Below are 17,004 nucleotides of genomic sequence, written 5' to 3' on the forward strand. Positions count from 1 at the left end.
GGAGGATGGTCCAGAGAGTGCTGCAGTTGACTGTGGCACATGCCTTTGCAAGGTCGATGAATGCCATGTACGGAGGTTGGTTTTGTTCCCTGCATTTTTCTTGGAGTTGTCGTGCAGTGAAGATCATGTCCACGGTTCCTCTGGAGGGGCGGAAGCCATTCTGGGATTCTGGGAGGGGGTCTTCTGAGAGGGGCAGAAGGCGGTTTGCAAGGATTCTTGCGAGGATTTTCCCAGCGGAGGTTAGAAGGGAGATGCCTCGATAGAGATGCTGAGCCAACCTTAAGAAATGGGGCCACAAAGTGGAATACTCGACATGTGAGTGTGGAGAAGAGCAAACCACTGACCACCTGCTGCAATGCAACCTGAGCCCTGCCACATGCACAATGGAGGACCTTCTTGCAGCAACACCAGAGGCACTCCAAGTGGCCAGATACTGGTCAAAGGACATTTAATAGAATACCAAGTCTGCAAACTTTATGGTTTGTTTGTTTGTTTTTAATGCAATACAACTGTTTTGCATTAAATACGATAAATAAATAATCCTCACTGATTGCTTCGCATTGCTATCACAGGGAACATCTAAGGCAGGTTGGTTAAGAGAAGAATCTGTCTCTTCCTCTTTCCAAGAAATGGATATAATGGAAATGAATGCACATCCTTATAGCCAACCTAATGTCTCTGGAGTCATGCCATGCAGGAAAATATAAGTTTCTTCCATACTGACCCGATTGGCAAAAGGAAGACTCAAAGCCATTTAATGTGCAGCAAAGGAGGAAGAGGAAAGTCGTTTTCTTTAGCGAACCTGCTCAAGACGTTCCTTGCAATCATGATATAAAGCACAAATGATGTGAGACTAGAAAGGTCAACTTGTCGTTTTGATATAAATATTAGAGGACTCCCGGGTAGGATATAGAAGCCAGAAGAAGAGACAGAAGATTAAGCCCATCTCTGAGTGCAACGTTGGGTGTTTTGAGAAGCAATGAGGAAGGCCGCCCTTGTCCTTTGTCTCCTGTGCCTTCTCTCCTTGCTGATTTCTCCAGGAGTCACAGCTGATGATGATGACACTTGTGAGGATTGCCACGGAGAAGCCGCTCCAGGACCGTGCTATATACGAAACTGCCCCCGAGGAGGAAAGAGATCAACCGAGAATGATGTGGGTATATCATGCTGCCTGCCCTCCATATCTAGGGATTCTGCACCCACCAATTCAACTAATCAAAGATTTAAAATATTCAGCAGGGGGTTTTTTTGGGGGGGGAGGGGGGTTAAATCAAAAAAGCAAATCTTGATTTTGCTATGCATCTAGCACTATGTAGGTATTTTCATTTATTTATCGTGTCATCAGCAACCAGACATTTGTATTACATTTTTAACAAAAACAAACAGACAGACAAAACACAGAATTTGCAAGCTTGGTAGATGATTAAATGTCCTTTGAGCAGTATCTGGCCACGTTGAGTGCCTCTGGTGTTGCCGCAAGGAGGCCCTCCATTGTGCATGTGGCAGGGCTCAGGTTGCATTGCAGCAGGTGGTCAGTGGTTTGCTCCTCTCCACACTCGCATGTCATGGATTCCACTTTGTGGCCCCATTTCTTAAGGTTGGCTCTGCATAGCGCAAGGGTAGATGTCTTCACTGTGTCTGGTTGTGATCCCCAGGTTGTGCCAGCCAGCTTTTGTATGATATTGTTTCTAGCACCCAATTTTGCTTGATGTTCAGGCAGTGCTTCTTGTAGGTAAGAGCACAGTCCAGAGTGACTCCCAGGTATTTGGGTGCGCTGCAATGCTCCCGTGGGATTCCTTCCCACTATGTAGGTGAATGGGCATTATTTGCTGAAGCCACCTGCCGTTAATTCTTATCGCCTATTGCTATGTAACAAAATTTGGAGGAAAAAAACCTGTTCTTGATTTGAAAGTGTTATTTCATGTGTAATTGTGTGGTCCTCACTTTGAAAGTACCATATATTCTGGCGTATAAGACTATACGCGGGAGTTGTCTTATATGATTGAGTAGCCTTATGCATGGGAGTCATCTTATACGCAGGAGTCGTCTTACAGAGTGGGTGCTGAAACTTCCAATCCAGATTGGAGAATCTGTGGTTGCTGCATATTGTGGGAAGCTCAAAAATGGCAGGGGCCTCATCCGGGACTAAATGTGGTCCCGATGGTGAGGTGAAGGGCGCCTCACCGGGAAGGTGTAAGTGAAGGGCGGAGCAAGCTGCAGGCGTCCAGAGTGCCCGGGTATGGAAAAAAGAGATAGAGTGGTAAAAGTCTCCATCACGGATCACCTTCGATGCCAGCTTGACCAAGGCGGGTCGGCACTGCTTGTGTTATTGGATCTCACAGCAGCATTTGACACAATCGACCACAATCTCTTGACCCACCGCCTTGCTGTTGTTGGAGTCAGGGGGACAGCTTTAAATTGGCAGTTCTCCTTTCTTCACAACTGTGGACAGCGAGTGGAGAGGGGCCGCCTGGTCTCTGAGAGGTCCCTTCTACCTTGTGGGGTTCCTCCTCAGGGGGCCATTCTCTCCCCTCTGTTGTTAAACATCTATATGTGACCACTTGCTCAGCTGGTTCGAGGTTTTGGGCTTGAGTGTTATCAGTACGCTGATGACACTCAGCTTGTGCTGAAGATGGAAGGCCGACCGGACTCCGTACCTGATTGTTTTCATCAATGCCTCGAGGCCGTTACTGGATGGCTGCGTGCAAGCAGGTTGAGGGTGAATCCAGCAAAGACGGAGATCCTATGGCTGGGTCAACTGGTCAGTGGGGATATCCAGCTGCCTACCCTGGATGGTGAGGCGCTACGCCTGTCATCATTGGTAAAGAGTCTGGGAGTCCTTTTGGACCCTCTGCTGACGATGGAGGCCCAGGTCTCCGCCATTAGCAGAACCGCCTTCTTTCACCTGCGGCAGGCTAGACGGCTGGCCCCTCCCTATCCAGGGACGACCTAGCTACGGTGATCATCTCAAGACTGGACTACTGTAACACCCTCCACATTGGCCTTCCTCTGTCGGTGATCCGGAAGCTCAAGTTGGTACAAAACGCAGCTGCTCGGCTTCTTGCGGGAATTCCGATGAGATGCCACATCACACCAATCTTACTGCAGCTGCATTGGTTACCAATTGAGCACCGGATCACTTTCAAAGGGATAGTACTCACCTTTAAGGCCTTGCATGGTCTGGGGCCGATGTACCTCAATGTACCCCAAAATGATCTTGACAGATTAGAGAGATGGGCCAAAATCAACAAAATGAAGTTCAACAGTGACAAATACAAGATATTCCACTTTGGCAGGAAAAACGAAATGCAAAGATACAGAATGGGGGATGCCTGGCTCGAGAGCAGTACGTGTGAAAAAGATCTTGGAGTCCTCGTCGACAAAAAAAGCCCATGGGATTTTGGCCTGCATCAATAGGAGCCTAGTGTCTACATCTAGGGAAGTCATGCTCCCCAATGCTCTATTCTGCTTTGGTTAGACCACACCTGGAATGTTGTGTCCAATTCTGGGCACCACAATTCAAGAGAGATATTGACAAGCTGGAATGTGTCCAGAGGAGAGCGACTAAAATGATAAAGGGTCTGGAGAACAAGCCCTATGAGGAGCGGCTAAAGAAGCTGGGAGAGCCGTTCAGCAGTGGAACTCTCTGCCCCGGAGTGTAGTGGAGGCTCCTTCTTTAGAAGCTTTTAAACAGAGGCTGGATGGCCGTCTGTCAGGGGTGATTTGAATATTCCTGCTTCTTGGCAGAATGGGGTTGAACTGGATGGCCCATGAGGTCCCTTCCAACTCTTTGATTCTATGCTTCTATGATTCTACCTGAGGGACCGCCTCACCCCCTACCAACCCCAGAGATCCCTCCGTTCTGAGGACCAAGATCTATTGGAAATTCCTGGTATCAAGACCTTGCGTCTAATAGCAACCAGACGCAGAGCCTTCACAGCAGTGGCACCATCACTCTGGAATACTCTGTCACCTGAAGTCCGTGCCTTGCGGGACTTAGCGTTCTGCAGGGCATGTAAGATATATCTGTTTCGACAGGCTTTTGATCTTTGATATTGCTTTTTTTTAAAAATTGTTTTAGATTTTACTCTGTTCTTGTAAGCCGCTCCGAGCCCTAGGGGAGTGGCGGCATATACATTTGAATAATAAATAAATAAGTAAAAAGAGGTGTGTTTGTCTGGACCCAGAGCCACTTTATCTTTTTTTTCCCATGTCCCGGGCACCCCGGACGCCTGCAGTATTAAGTCCACAAACCCTGATGAATGGATTTTCTTTTACCGTACCTGTGCTGCATCGCCCCTTAATGATTTCATACAGTCGCTGCATACGGCAGGGACATATGGATGACTGTTATACAGTACTTTGTTTATATGTCGGTAATTGCAATGCTTTACCATGCTGGAAACCACCCCGAGTTCCCTCGGGGGATAAAGCAGTATACAAATAAAGGTTTATTATTATTATTATTATTATTATTATTATTATTATTATTATTATTTACTCTAGGATGAAGCTCGGTTGGAAGCTGCTAGAAGTTCCATCTAGCAGGTAGGCCTTGCATAAAGACACATAGAGGCACAAGTCTTTGCCTCACTTTGGATGCATCTGCACTGTAGAATGGGTGCAGTTTGATACCTGTTCTGTCACGCGCTGGGCCTGTAACAGCTGTACTTTTCTATAGGACGTATACTTTAAGCTCAGCGGGATGCCGGGGTACCTCAAAGAGAGATTCTTAGGGATTTTTCTGAAGTGATGGTCTTTAGAGTCTTTAATGATACAACAAAGTCTTTATTATGGAACAAACAACAAATCTTCAATGGTTCAAACAACACTTCAAGGCTTTCTTAGTCTAGTCCTCAAGGAAGTGGTACCTGACTTTGATTAACTGTACTTTCTCTATAAGAAAAAACCCTTTTTAACCTCTCCTAGGCTGTCTATTATCTAGGCCTCGTTGATCTGAGTACTACTACCAATTCCAAATGCGTCTGGGCATTGAGTAGACCTACCAGCCGAGGCTTGTAGATATTTCAGCTGGAGTTCCGTGGATCTGTAGTGCTGTCCTCCCTCCGAGAATTCTTTGAAACTTCAGGGCTGTTCTCCCTCTGATGCTGTGAGGCTGAGAGGATGTGAGCTCTCAGCCAGATCCTTGGGACCTTTTTCCAGGAATTTCTGTTTCCCCGGACGTTATTGAGAAAGGATGCTTTTCTACGGGATGAGCAGGTCTATGTCCTATAGCTTAGCTTCCTTGTGTGAGACTGCCCAAAATGGTTACTTTCCCTCTCAGCGCCCTGAATAGGGGGCGGAACCAAAGCTTAACGATGATAGACAGGTGGCCTATCCTATGATTGCAAACCTTAACAAGAGAAAAATAAAGTTGGAGCTTCTGGTACAGCTGTAAAAGCACAGATACCACTTACACTGCCATAGCTCACTGCTACGAAATCAGGGGATTTGTAGTTCTGCAAGGTTGCTAGCCTTCTCGGCCAAAGGATGCTAAGGATCGCTGCAAACTATAAACCCTACAGTGCTACAAACTGTAAATCCCAACGTTCCATAGTATTGAGCCATGGTAATTGAAGTGGTACCAAACTGCATTAATTCGACATTGTAGATGCACTCCTGGTCATTCTTCGTCTTCTGACTGTGGAAATACAGGCAGACTCTGCCTATGATCAGATGTTAATATATCCTATATTTCTTCTCTATGCAGATGGAACTTGCCATTGATCTAAGAAGAAGGACACTTTCAAGCAGTTTATAAGCAATCTCTACAGAGCATGAAATGTTTGCTTAATGTTTCCTTATTAGCGTGATTAAAAGTTTTGGCTTTAGACAGAAATTACGGCATGTTTGTATTGGTTTCTGCCTTTTAAAGTGTACTAATAAACAAAGGATTCACCTGACAAGGACGCGGAACAATGGCTTCAAAATACAAGAAAGGAGATTCCATCTGAACATGAGGAAGAACTTCCTGACTGTGAGAACTGTTTAGTAGTGGAACTCTCTGCCCCGGAGTGTGGTGGAGGCTCATTCTTTGGAAGCTTTTAAACAGAGGCTGGATGGCCATCTGTCAGGGGTGATTTGAATGCAATATTCCTGCTGCTTGGCAGGGGGTTGGACTGGATGGCCCATGAGGTCTTTTCCAACTCTTTGATTCTATGATTCTATAATGTTTCAACAGACAGTTTCTATCCTATGGGGTCCTGGTGTTGTCGAGCAATTTAGAATGGCTGTGGATAGGCCCAAGTAATTCTGGGTTGCCTGGCGAGAAAGAGAAGCCAATATTACAGAATAAGTCTCACCAAGTTGAAGAGAAAGCCTCCGAGGTTTTATTTCATTCCAGCTGGAAAGGATTATGATTGCAGCAACCTGCCAACAAAATCGACATACCCACTGGGCAAAAGGATACAACATGTATAGCCTTCAGATTCAAAAGTTCCCATGCCCAGCCCTCTCCCGCACTTCTGAGCTGGCTTTGTTATGATTGGCTGTGATGTCAGCAAGCCAGCAGGAGTGCCAATGGTGGCCTGAGCCCTGCTTTGGCCTCTCAGTCAATGAGATGGAAGGGAAGAGGGCAACAAGGAAAACAATGAAGAAATGTATTGTCAAAGGCTTTCATGGCCAGAATCACTGGGTTGTTGTAGGTTTTTTCGGGCTATATGGCCATGTTCTAGAGGCATTCTCTCCTAATGTTTTGCCTGCATCTATGGCAAGCATCCTCAGAGGTAGTGAGTACCATCGGCAATGCGCTTAAACATGTTGTCATTGATGAACGTAGCATGCCAATGCATACAAATGGGTCTATGTAGCAAAATAAAATATTTTATTCAACAATCGCAAACATTCAACGGAAATACTATTCTGCTGCTACGATAGTGAAGGTGTACATGCGGAGGGAGAAAAGGGATGGAGGTTACTATAGGGTTTATAAAAACACGGTTGCAAATATACAATGCGTACAAAAAAGAGCACATTAAGGTGGAGAGAGAGGGACGCCACATGTCTTTAGACACATAAGAGCTTGTGAAGTCTGTTGGAAACTAGGATGGTGGTGGTGATGGTGATGGTGATTATACCACCGAGATGTGCTGCAAGAACATTGCCCAGAAGACACCCTGATGTTTTACCATCTTTATGGAAGACTTCTCTCATGTCCCCGCATAGGAAGCTGGAGCTGACAGACAGGAGCTCACCCTCCTCCCTGAATCCAAACCACTGACCTTTCGGTCAATAGTCCTACCAACACAAAGGTTTAACCCATTGCACCACCTCAATGCAATGAGGTCGTAAGGGCGGTCTAATAGTGGAACAGATTTCCTTGGAAGGTAGTGGACTCTCCTTCTTTGAATGTCTTCAAACAGAGGTTGGATGGGCATCTTCAGGAATGTTGTGGATTACTGTATGGTTGGACTGGAAGGCCCTTGGGATCTCTTCCAACTTCTAGGTTAGGTAAGGTGGCTAATATCCTAGAAAACGTGACCAGCATGCAAAATGACCTCAACAGATTGGAGAGCTGGGCCAAAACTAACACAATGAGTCTGAGTAGACTACAAGCTGGAAAGAAGTCAACAGCGTGATGTGGCAGCGAAAGAATCCAATGTGATTCTAAGCTGCATCGATAGGAGCCTAGCGTTCAGATCAAGGGGATGCTGCCCCTCTCTTCTGTGTTGCTCAGACCTCCTCACCTGGAATAATAACCCTGTGTCCAGTTCTGGGCACCACAGTTCGAGAAGGAGGTCGGCCAGTTGGATCCTGTCCAGAGGATGGCGACCAAAATGGTAAAAGGCCTGGAAACCATGACTCCCTATGAGGAGTGCTTTCGGCCGCTGGCCATGTTTAGCCTGGAGAAGAGAAGGTGGAGAGGGGACATGATAGCCATGTTTAAATATCTAAAAGGAGAGACCGGATGGTCATCTGTCAGGAGGGCTCAGATTCTAATTGGACTGGACAGTCCTTTTATAAGATTGTGGTGAAGGGGGTGGAGGAAGAAGAGGAAGGGAGGATGAACCAGAATAGAGCTCAAGGGTCTAAACCATCCTACCATATAGGAACATCACAATCAAAAAATGATTTTGTCATTTGGGAGTTGTAGTTGCTGGGATTTATAGTTCACCTACAATCAAAGAGCATTCTGAACTCCACCAACGATGGAATTGAACCAAACTTGGCACACAGTTCTCCCATGACCAACAGAAAATACTGGAAGGGTTTGGTGGGCAGTGTCCTTTGGTTTTGGAGTTGTAGTTCACCTTCATCCAGAGAGCACTGTGGACTCAAACCATGATGGATCTGGACCAAACTCTACACGAATACTCAATATGCCCAAATAGGAACATTGCTAGAGTTTGGGGAAAATAGAATCTTGACATTTGGGAGTTGTAGTTGCTGGGATTTATAGTTCACCTACAATCAAAGAGCATTTTGAATCCCACCAACGATGGAAGTGAACCAAACTTGGCACACAGTTCTCCCATGACCAACAAAAAATACTGGAAGGGTTTGATGGGCAGTGTCCTTCGTTTTGGAGTTGTAGTTCACCTACATCCAGAGATCACTGTGGACTACAATCACGGAGCATTCCGAGCCCCACCAACCAAAGAATTGGGCCAAACCTCCCACACAGAACCCCCATGTGGGCCACAGCAACGCGTGGCAGGGGACGGCTAGTGTCTTAATAAGCTTGCTCCACCTTCAGTTTGACATCCTTTCAAATATCTAAACATGGCTTGTAGTTTTCTTCTCCGTATTAAACATAAGAATCCCTCACAGGCTTTGCTTCAGACCTTTTACCATTTTGGATAACTTTGCAACACTATGATTTTGTGAAGAGGACAATAGCAACTTCCACCTCAGGGTATGCGAAAGGAAAATGGTGCTACGTGTTGGAAGCCTCCAAACAATATGGTTATGGTTTAGTGTCATATCTGATGAAACCTCCAAGACCATTGGACGTAAGTGTGCAAACCCTCCTTTAGACCCTTGGCATTGGCCAAAAGACGAAGCTCAATGTACCTCTGGGCTCAGTGGGGGAGACTCGGCCTGTCATGACTTTCCCTTAGACCCTGCATGATTCCCCCTCTCTTCCTATGAATTCCTTGTATGTTCCCTTGCCCCATTCCCTATCCCCTATGTGTATGTATGTTTATATGAAAATATGAAGGAAAGCAACCTTTTTTCTCATAAACCAGCAACTCTTGAGTCTGGAAGCCCCCACGCTTCCTGAGTCGATATTCCCCTAACAATTGTCTACTTGCATGGACAATAAAGTCAATGGTTCTTATCAGACCAGGCTTCGGAGGGCAAAGCCAGACCACCTGGAATGATAGGATCTATGGACACTTTAATCACTCAACACAAAGGGCATCTTCCTGTCTGCGAGGAAGCAGGAACTTTGCTACAGCCTCTCCATTGTGTCAGTCCTGACCGGCCAGAAACCAACATTAACTTCTTCAATGGACTCCATATCTCAGGACTGTAAAAACAAAGGATCTAGCCTCTAGGGGCTAGACCAAAACATTCATCCAAAGAATCAAACAATAACCTTGGCTAGGCTTGAGAGCCTAAAGGTTATCGTCCAGCCATTTGGCAAACATTGGTCATCTTTGTTGCTACTAAAGGTTTGCAACGTATTTTTCCTAGGTTTTGGAAAGGATCGGGGCTGTTTCTGTTGCAGCTGACACAGCTAATTGATGGGTTAACTGAGTGTATTGTTATCTCATGAATATAGTAAGCTACTGTGTGTTTGTATTTTGAGTATTGCATCCTATACTTTGCTTGAGAGCTCGTTCTGAGCTGAAAAGCCTTTGTTTGGTGCCGGGAGCAGTTCTGCAAGCATCCTGAAGATAAAGATTGTTGATGGCAAGACAAGGTCACTCTACGGACAACTGAGTAAAAGAGACTATATATTGTTTTTGTTACAAGTCTGCATATCGCCGTTGAAGGAAGAAAACTCACCAAAGATATTGTTTATGTTACATTTTGGTGAGAGCAATTCTTCTGTCTTCTTTTTGTATGCAGTGAATACAACTTTATTTCTTTTATACTTAAAGCAAAAGACACATGTGTTTTCTTTTATGAGTTACTTTATCACACTTAGAGTTACAAGGGCTAGAGTCATTCTGCGGGCTACTTATGCTAAACACTGACAACCTTAATCCTGACAACTAGACATTTCTTCATTGTTTCCCTATTGCCCGCCTCCCTCCCCCCTCATTGGCTGAGCGGCCAAAGCAGGACTCAGGCCACCATTGGCTCTCCTTCTGGCTTGCTGACATCACAGCCAATCATAACAAAGCCAGCTTGGGGGGGGGGTGTTGGTGGGCATGGGAACTTTTGAATCTGAAGGCAATAAATATTGTATCTCTCTGCCCAATGGGCATGTTTATTTTTTTTGGCAGGCTACTGACATCATCATCCTTTCGAGCTGGAATGAAATAAAAATCTCGGTGGTATTCTCTTCAACTTGGTGAGATTTATTCTGGAATACTGGCTTCTCTTTCTCACCAGGCAACCCACGATGACTTGGGTATCTCTATCAAAAGCCATTCTAAATTGCTCTACAACAAGTAGATCATAGAATTGACTTTTCTAGTTCCACATTTTCATCTCAAAGCTCCCAGCTTGAGCGGTAATGGCACGATCATCACCGGGCAGTGGCTGGTCATTTGTGTAAATGTTGAACATTGATGGAGCAAGTATGCTCCCCTGAGGCAGGCCGTTCTTCTGTTTCCGCCATCTGCTTCTCTGGCCCTGGAACTCAACAAAAAAGCTCCTGTTTTGTAGCAGATTTCCTATGAGGCGAGTGAGGTGGTAGTCCTTTGTGATATTATACATTTTTCTCAAAAGGAGGCTGCTGACATGTCTACGAAGACAGCTCCTGTGATCTGCTGTCTTTCAAAACCATCTTCTATGTGCTGAGTCAGGTTCAGCACTTGTGATGTGCAGCTTTAAGATGGCTGAACAGAAGCTCTCCGAAGCTCGAAGTGCTCTTACTGCCTATTATAGGGAAAATCAGCTGATTCCTAATCCATCTAAAACACAGACATGTGCTTTTCACCTTAAGAACAGACAAGCATCCCAAGCTCTGAAGATTACCTGGGAAGGAATCCCACTGGAGCATTGCAGCGCACCCAAATCCCTGGGAGTCACTCTGGACCGTGTCCTGACCTACAAGAAGCACTGCCTGAATATCAAGCAAAAAGTGGGCACTAGAAACAATATCATACGAAAGCTGACTGGCACAACCTGGGGATCACAACCAGACAAAGTGAAGACATCTGCCCTTGTGCTATGCTACTCTGCTGCTGAGTACGCATGCCCAGTGTGGAACACATCTCACCACACTAAAACAGTGGATGTGGCTCTTAATGACACATGCCGCATTATCATGGGGTGTCTGCGCCCTACACCACATGAGAAATTGCACTGTTTAGCCGGTATTGCACCACCTGACATCCACTGGGGAGTAGCAGCCAATAGTGAAAGGACCAAGGCAGTGACATCTCCAGCTCATTCCCTGTTCAGATATCAGCCAATGACTTAAATCAAGAAATGGTTTTCTAAGATGTACAGAGACACTTGCTGGAACACCTCAGCAAACAAGAGTCCAAAAGTGGCAGGGTCAAACCCAGAACTTCAATCAATGGCTGATACCAAATGAGAGACTCCCTCCTGGGCACACAGAAGACTGGGCAACTTGGAAGGCTCTGAACAGACTGCGATATGCAGAGCTAACCTTAAGAAATGGGGCCACAAAGTGGAATCCACGACATGCGAGTGCGGAGAAGAGCAAACCACTGACCACCTGCTGCAATGCACCCTGAGCCCTGCCACATGCACAATGGAGGACCTTCTTATAGTAACACCAGAGGCACTCCAAGTGGCCAGATACTGATCAAAGGACATTTAATAGAACACCAAGTTTGCAAACTTTATGTTTTGTTTGTTTGTTTTGTTTGTGTTTAATGCAATAGAACTGTTTTGGTTTGCTCATGACTGGGATTGTGGCGCAGCTGTCTGAGTGTCAGCTGCATTACGATCACTCTGACCAAAAGGTCATGAGTTCGAAGCCAGCCCGGGTTGGAGTGGGTTTCCAACCAATTGTGCAGCTCGTTGTCGACCTTTGCAACCGAAAGACAGTTGCATCTGTCAAGTAGGAAAATAAGGTACCACCTTAAAGTGTGGGGAGGCTAAATTAACTGATATATGAGGCCATAAAGCAAAAGCATGCGGGGAATGCGGAAGGGACTTCATCAGTGTCGCAGATGGACGATGAAAGCGACAGCTCCCCTGGCGGCCAGAAAAAAGTTAAATAGCCTCTGTCATATGTCAAAATTGGCATTGAATGTTTGCCATATATGTGTACACTGTAATCCGTCCAGAGTCCCCTGCGGGGTGAGAAGGGCGGAATAGAAAAGCTGTAAATAAATAAATATAATAAATAAATAATCCTCACTGATTGCTTCGCATTGCTATCACAGGGAACATCTAAGGCAGGTTGGTTATGAGAAGAATCTGTCTCTTCCTCTTTCCAAGAAATGGATATAATGGAAATAAATGCACATCCTTATAGCCAACCTAATGTCTCTGGAGTCACGCCATGCAGGAAAATATAAGTTCCTTCCATACTGGTCCGATTGGCAAAAGGAAGACTCAAAGCCATTTCATGTGCAGCAAAGGAGGAAGAGGAAAGTCGTTTTCTTTAGCGAACCTGCTCAAGACGTTCCTTGCAATCATGATATCAAGCACAAATGATGTGAGACTAGAAAGGTCAACTTGTCGTTTTGATATAAATATTAGAGGACTCCCGGGTAGGAGCTGGATATAGAAGCCAGAAGAAGAGACAGAAGATTAAGCCCGTCTCTGAGTGCAACGTTGGGTGTTTTGAGAAGCAATGAGGAAGGCCGCCCTTGTCCTTTGTCTCCTGTGCCTTCTCTCCTTGCTGATTTCTCCAGGAGCCACAGTTAATGATTTCCCTTGTGAGGGTCGCCACGGAGAAGCCCCTTCAGGACCGTGCGGTGTAGGAATCCTCCCCCAAAGAGGAAAGAGATCAACCGAGAATGATGTGGGTATATCATGCTGCCTGCCCCCCATATCTAGGGATTCTGCACCCACCAATTCAACCAATCAAAGCTTTAAAATATTCAGCAGGATTGGGTTTTTTTTTTTGGGGGGGGGGGGGTTAAATCCAAAAAGCAAATCTTGATTTTGCTATGCATCTAGCACTATGTAGGTATTTTTATTTATTTATCGTGTCATCAGCAACCAGACATTTGTATTACATTTTTAACACAAACAAACAGACAGACAAAACACAGAATTTGCAAGCTTGGTAGTTGATTAAATGTCCTTTGATCAGTATCTGGCCACGTGGAGTGCCTCTGGTGTTGTCGCAAGGAGGTCCTCCATGGTGCATGTAACAGGGCTCAGGTTGCATTGCAGCAGGTGGTCAGTGGTTTGCTCTTCTCTGCACTCGCATGTCGTGGATTCCACTTTGTGGCCCCATTTCGTAAGGTTGGCTCTACATCTCGTGGTGCCAGAGCGCAGTCTGCTCAGCATCTTCCAAGTCTGTGTGCCCAGGGGGGAATCTCTCATTGGGTATCAGCCATTGATTGAAGTTCTGGGTTTGAGCCTGCCACTTTTGGACTCTCGCTTGCTGGGGTGTTCCAGCCAGTGTCTCTGTAGATTTTAGGAAACTATTTTTTATTTAAGTCATTGACATGCTGGCTGATACCCAAACAGGGAATGAGCTGGAGATGTCACTGCCTTGGTCCTTTCACTATTGGCTGCTACTTCCCGGTGGATGTCAGGTGGTGCAATACCGGCTAAACAGTGTAATTTCTCCAGTGGCAGGCATGTAGCCGGGGGGGGGGCTCGGGGGGCTTCAGCCCCCCCCGAAATTCTCATGGTGGTTCGCGAAAAGGCCTTACTGGTGCATTATTTAAACTGTTATGTTTATTAATATCATGATTTGATCACCATTCTCAATATATCCCATATGCATGTGGGTATTGGGGTAATGATACAAAAGGTTTGCTAGGCTAGACCCTCTTTCACTCAGACTCAGCCCCCCCCGAAACTCACCCCCCCCCCCGAAACCCCCCCTGAAAATTTTTTAGCCCCCCCCCGAAACGAAATCCTGGCTACGGGCCTGTCCAGTGGTGTAGGGCACAGACACCACATGATAATGTGGCATGTTTCATTATGTTTGTCTGGACCCAGAGCCACTTTATCTTTTTTTTCCGTGTCCCGGGCACCCCGGACGCCTGCAGTATTAAGTCCACAAATCCTGATGAATGGATTTTCTTTTACCGTACCTGTGCTGCATCGCCCCTTAATGATTTCATACAGTCGCTGCATACGGCAGGGACATATGGATGACTGTTATACAGTACTTTGTTTATATTTCTATGATTATTCTTATGTCGGTAATTGCAATGCTTTACCATGCTGGAAACCGCCTCGAGTTCCCTCGGGGGATAAAGCAGTATACAAATAAAGGTTTATTATTATTATTATTATTATTATTATTATTATTATTATTATTTATTCTAGGATGAAGCTTGGTTGGAAGCTGCTAGAAGTTCCATCTAGCAGGTAGGCCTTGCATAAAGACATATAGAGGCACAAGTCTTTGCCTCCCTTTGGATGCATCTGCACTGTAGAATGGGTGCAGTTTGATACCTGTTCTGTCACGCGCTGGGCCTGTAACAGCTGTACTTTTCTATAGGACGTATACTTTAAGCCCAGCGGGAAGCCAAGGAACCTCAAAGAGAGGTTCTCAGGGATTTTTCTGAAGTGATGGTCTTTAGAGTCTTTAATGATACAACAAAGTCTTTATTATGGAACAAATCTTCAATGGTTCAAACTACACTTCAAGGCTTTCTTAGTCTAGTCCTCAAGGAAGTGGTACCTGACTTTGATTAACTGTACTTTATAAGAAAAAAACCCTTTTTAACCTCTCCTAGGCTGTCTATTATCTAGGCCTCGTTGATCTGAGTACTACTACCGATTCCAAATGCGTCTGGGCATTGTGTAGACCTACCAGCCGAGGCTTGTAGATATTTCAGCTGGAGTTCCGTGGATCTGTAGTGCTGTCCTCCCTCCGAGAATTCTTTGAAACTTCAGGGCTGTTCTCCCTCTGATGCTGTGAGGCTGAGAGGCTGTGAGCTCTCAGCCAGATCCTTGGGACCTTTTTCCAGGAATTTCTGTTTCCCCGGACGTTATTGAAAAAGGATGCTTTTCTACAGGATAAGCAGGTCTATGTCCTATAGCTTAGCTTCCTTGTGTGAGACTGCCCAAAATAGTTCCTTTCCCTTCCAGAGCCCTGAACAGGGGGCGGAACCAAAGCTTAACAATGATAGACAGGTGGCCTATCCTATGATTGCAAACCTTAACAAGAGAAAAATAAAGTTGGAGCTTCTGGTACAGCCGTACAAGCACAGATACCACTTACACTGCCATAGCTCACTGCTACGAAATCAGGGGATTTGTAGTTCTACAAGGTTGCTAGCCTTCTCGGCCAAAGGGCGCTAAGGATCGCTACAAACTATAAACCCTACAGTGCTACAAACTGTAAATCCCAACGTTCCATAGTATTGAGCCATGGTAATTAAAGTGGTACCAAACTGCATTAATTCTACATTGTAGATGCACTCCTGGTCATTCTTCGTCTTCTGACTGTGGAAATACAGGCAGACTCTGCCTATGATCAGATGTTAATATATCCTATATTTCTTCTCTATGCAGATGGAACCTGCCATTGATCTAAGAAGAAGGACACTTTCAAGCAGTTTATAAGCAATCTCTACAGTGCATGAAATGTTTGCTTAATGTTTCCTTATTAGCGTGATTAAAAGTTTTGGCTTTAGACAGAAATTACGGCATGTTTGTATTGGTTTCTGCCTTTTAAAGTGTACTAATAAACAAAGGATTCACCTGACAAGGACACGGAACAATGGCTTCAAACTACAAGAAAGGAGATTCCATCTGAACATGAGGAAGAACTTCCTGACTGTGAGAACTGCTTAGCAGTGGAACTCTCTGCCCCGGAGTGTGGTGGAGGCTCATTCTTTGGAAGCTTTTAAACAGAGGCTGGATGGCCATCTGTCAGGGGTGATTTGAATGCAATATTCCTGCTGCTTGGCAGGGGGTTGGACTGGATGGCCCATGAGGTTTTTCCCAACTCTTTGATTCTATGATTCTATAATGTTTCAACAGACAGTTTCTATCCTATGGGGTCCTGGTGTTGTCGAGCAATTTGGAATGGCTGTGGATAGGCCCAAGTAATTCTGGGTTGCCTGGCGAGAAAGAGAAACCAATATTACAGAATAAGTCTCACCAAGTTGAAGAGAAAGCCTCCGAGGTTTTATTTCATTCCAGCTGGAAAGGATTATGATTGCAGCAACCTGCCAACAAAATCGACATACCCACTGGGCAAAAGGATACAACATGTATAGCCTTCAGATTCAAAAGTTGCCATGCCCAGCCCTCTCCCGCACTTCTGAGCTGGCTTTGTTATGATTGGCTGTGATGTCAGCAAGCCAGCAGGAGTGCCAATGGTGGCCTGAGCCCTGCTTTGGCCTCTCAGTCAATGAGATGGAAGGGAAGAGGGCAACAAGGAAAACAATGAAGAAATGTATTGTCAAAGGCTTTCATGGCCAGAATCACTGGGTTGTTGTAGGTTTTTTCGGGCTATATGGCCATGTTCTAGAGGCATTCTCTCCTAATGTTTTGCCTGCATCTATGGCAAGCATCATCAGAGGTAGTGAGTGCCTCTGAGGATGCTTGCCATAGATGCAGGCGAAACATCAGGAGAGAATGTCTCTAGAACATGGCCATATAGCCCAAAAAAACCTACAACACTCCAATGAAGAAATGTCTAGTTGTCAGGATTAAGATGACCAGTGTTTGCTAAATGGCTAGGCGATGACCTTTAGACTCTTGTGCCTAGCCAGGGTTATTATTTGACTTCTTGAATTCACATTTTTGGTCTAGCCCAGGAGG

General features: G+C 45.4%; 1 long non-coding RNA gene across 1 annotated transcript; it reads left to right on the forward strand.

The window, feature by feature from the left end:
* The first annotated feature begins 808 nt into the window (after window positions 1-808).
* LOC132775516 (uncharacterized) lies at window positions 809-5,839 on the forward strand. The gene is made up of 3 exons (XR_010909943.1): window positions 809-1,153; window positions 4,507-4,548; window positions 5,711-5,839. It is a non-coding gene; the product is annotated as an uncharacterized lncRNA (long non-coding RNA).
* The last annotated feature ends 11,165 nt before the right edge of the window (window positions 5,840-17,004 follow it).

Source organism: Anolis sagrei, chromosome 5 (genome assembly GCF_037176765.1).
Source record: "Anolis sagrei isolate rAnoSag1 chromosome 5, rAnoSag1.mat, whole genome shotgun sequence".
In the NCBI taxonomy this organism is placed as follows: Eukaryota; Metazoa; Chordata; class Lepidosauria; order Squamata; family Dactyloidae; genus Anolis; species Anolis sagrei.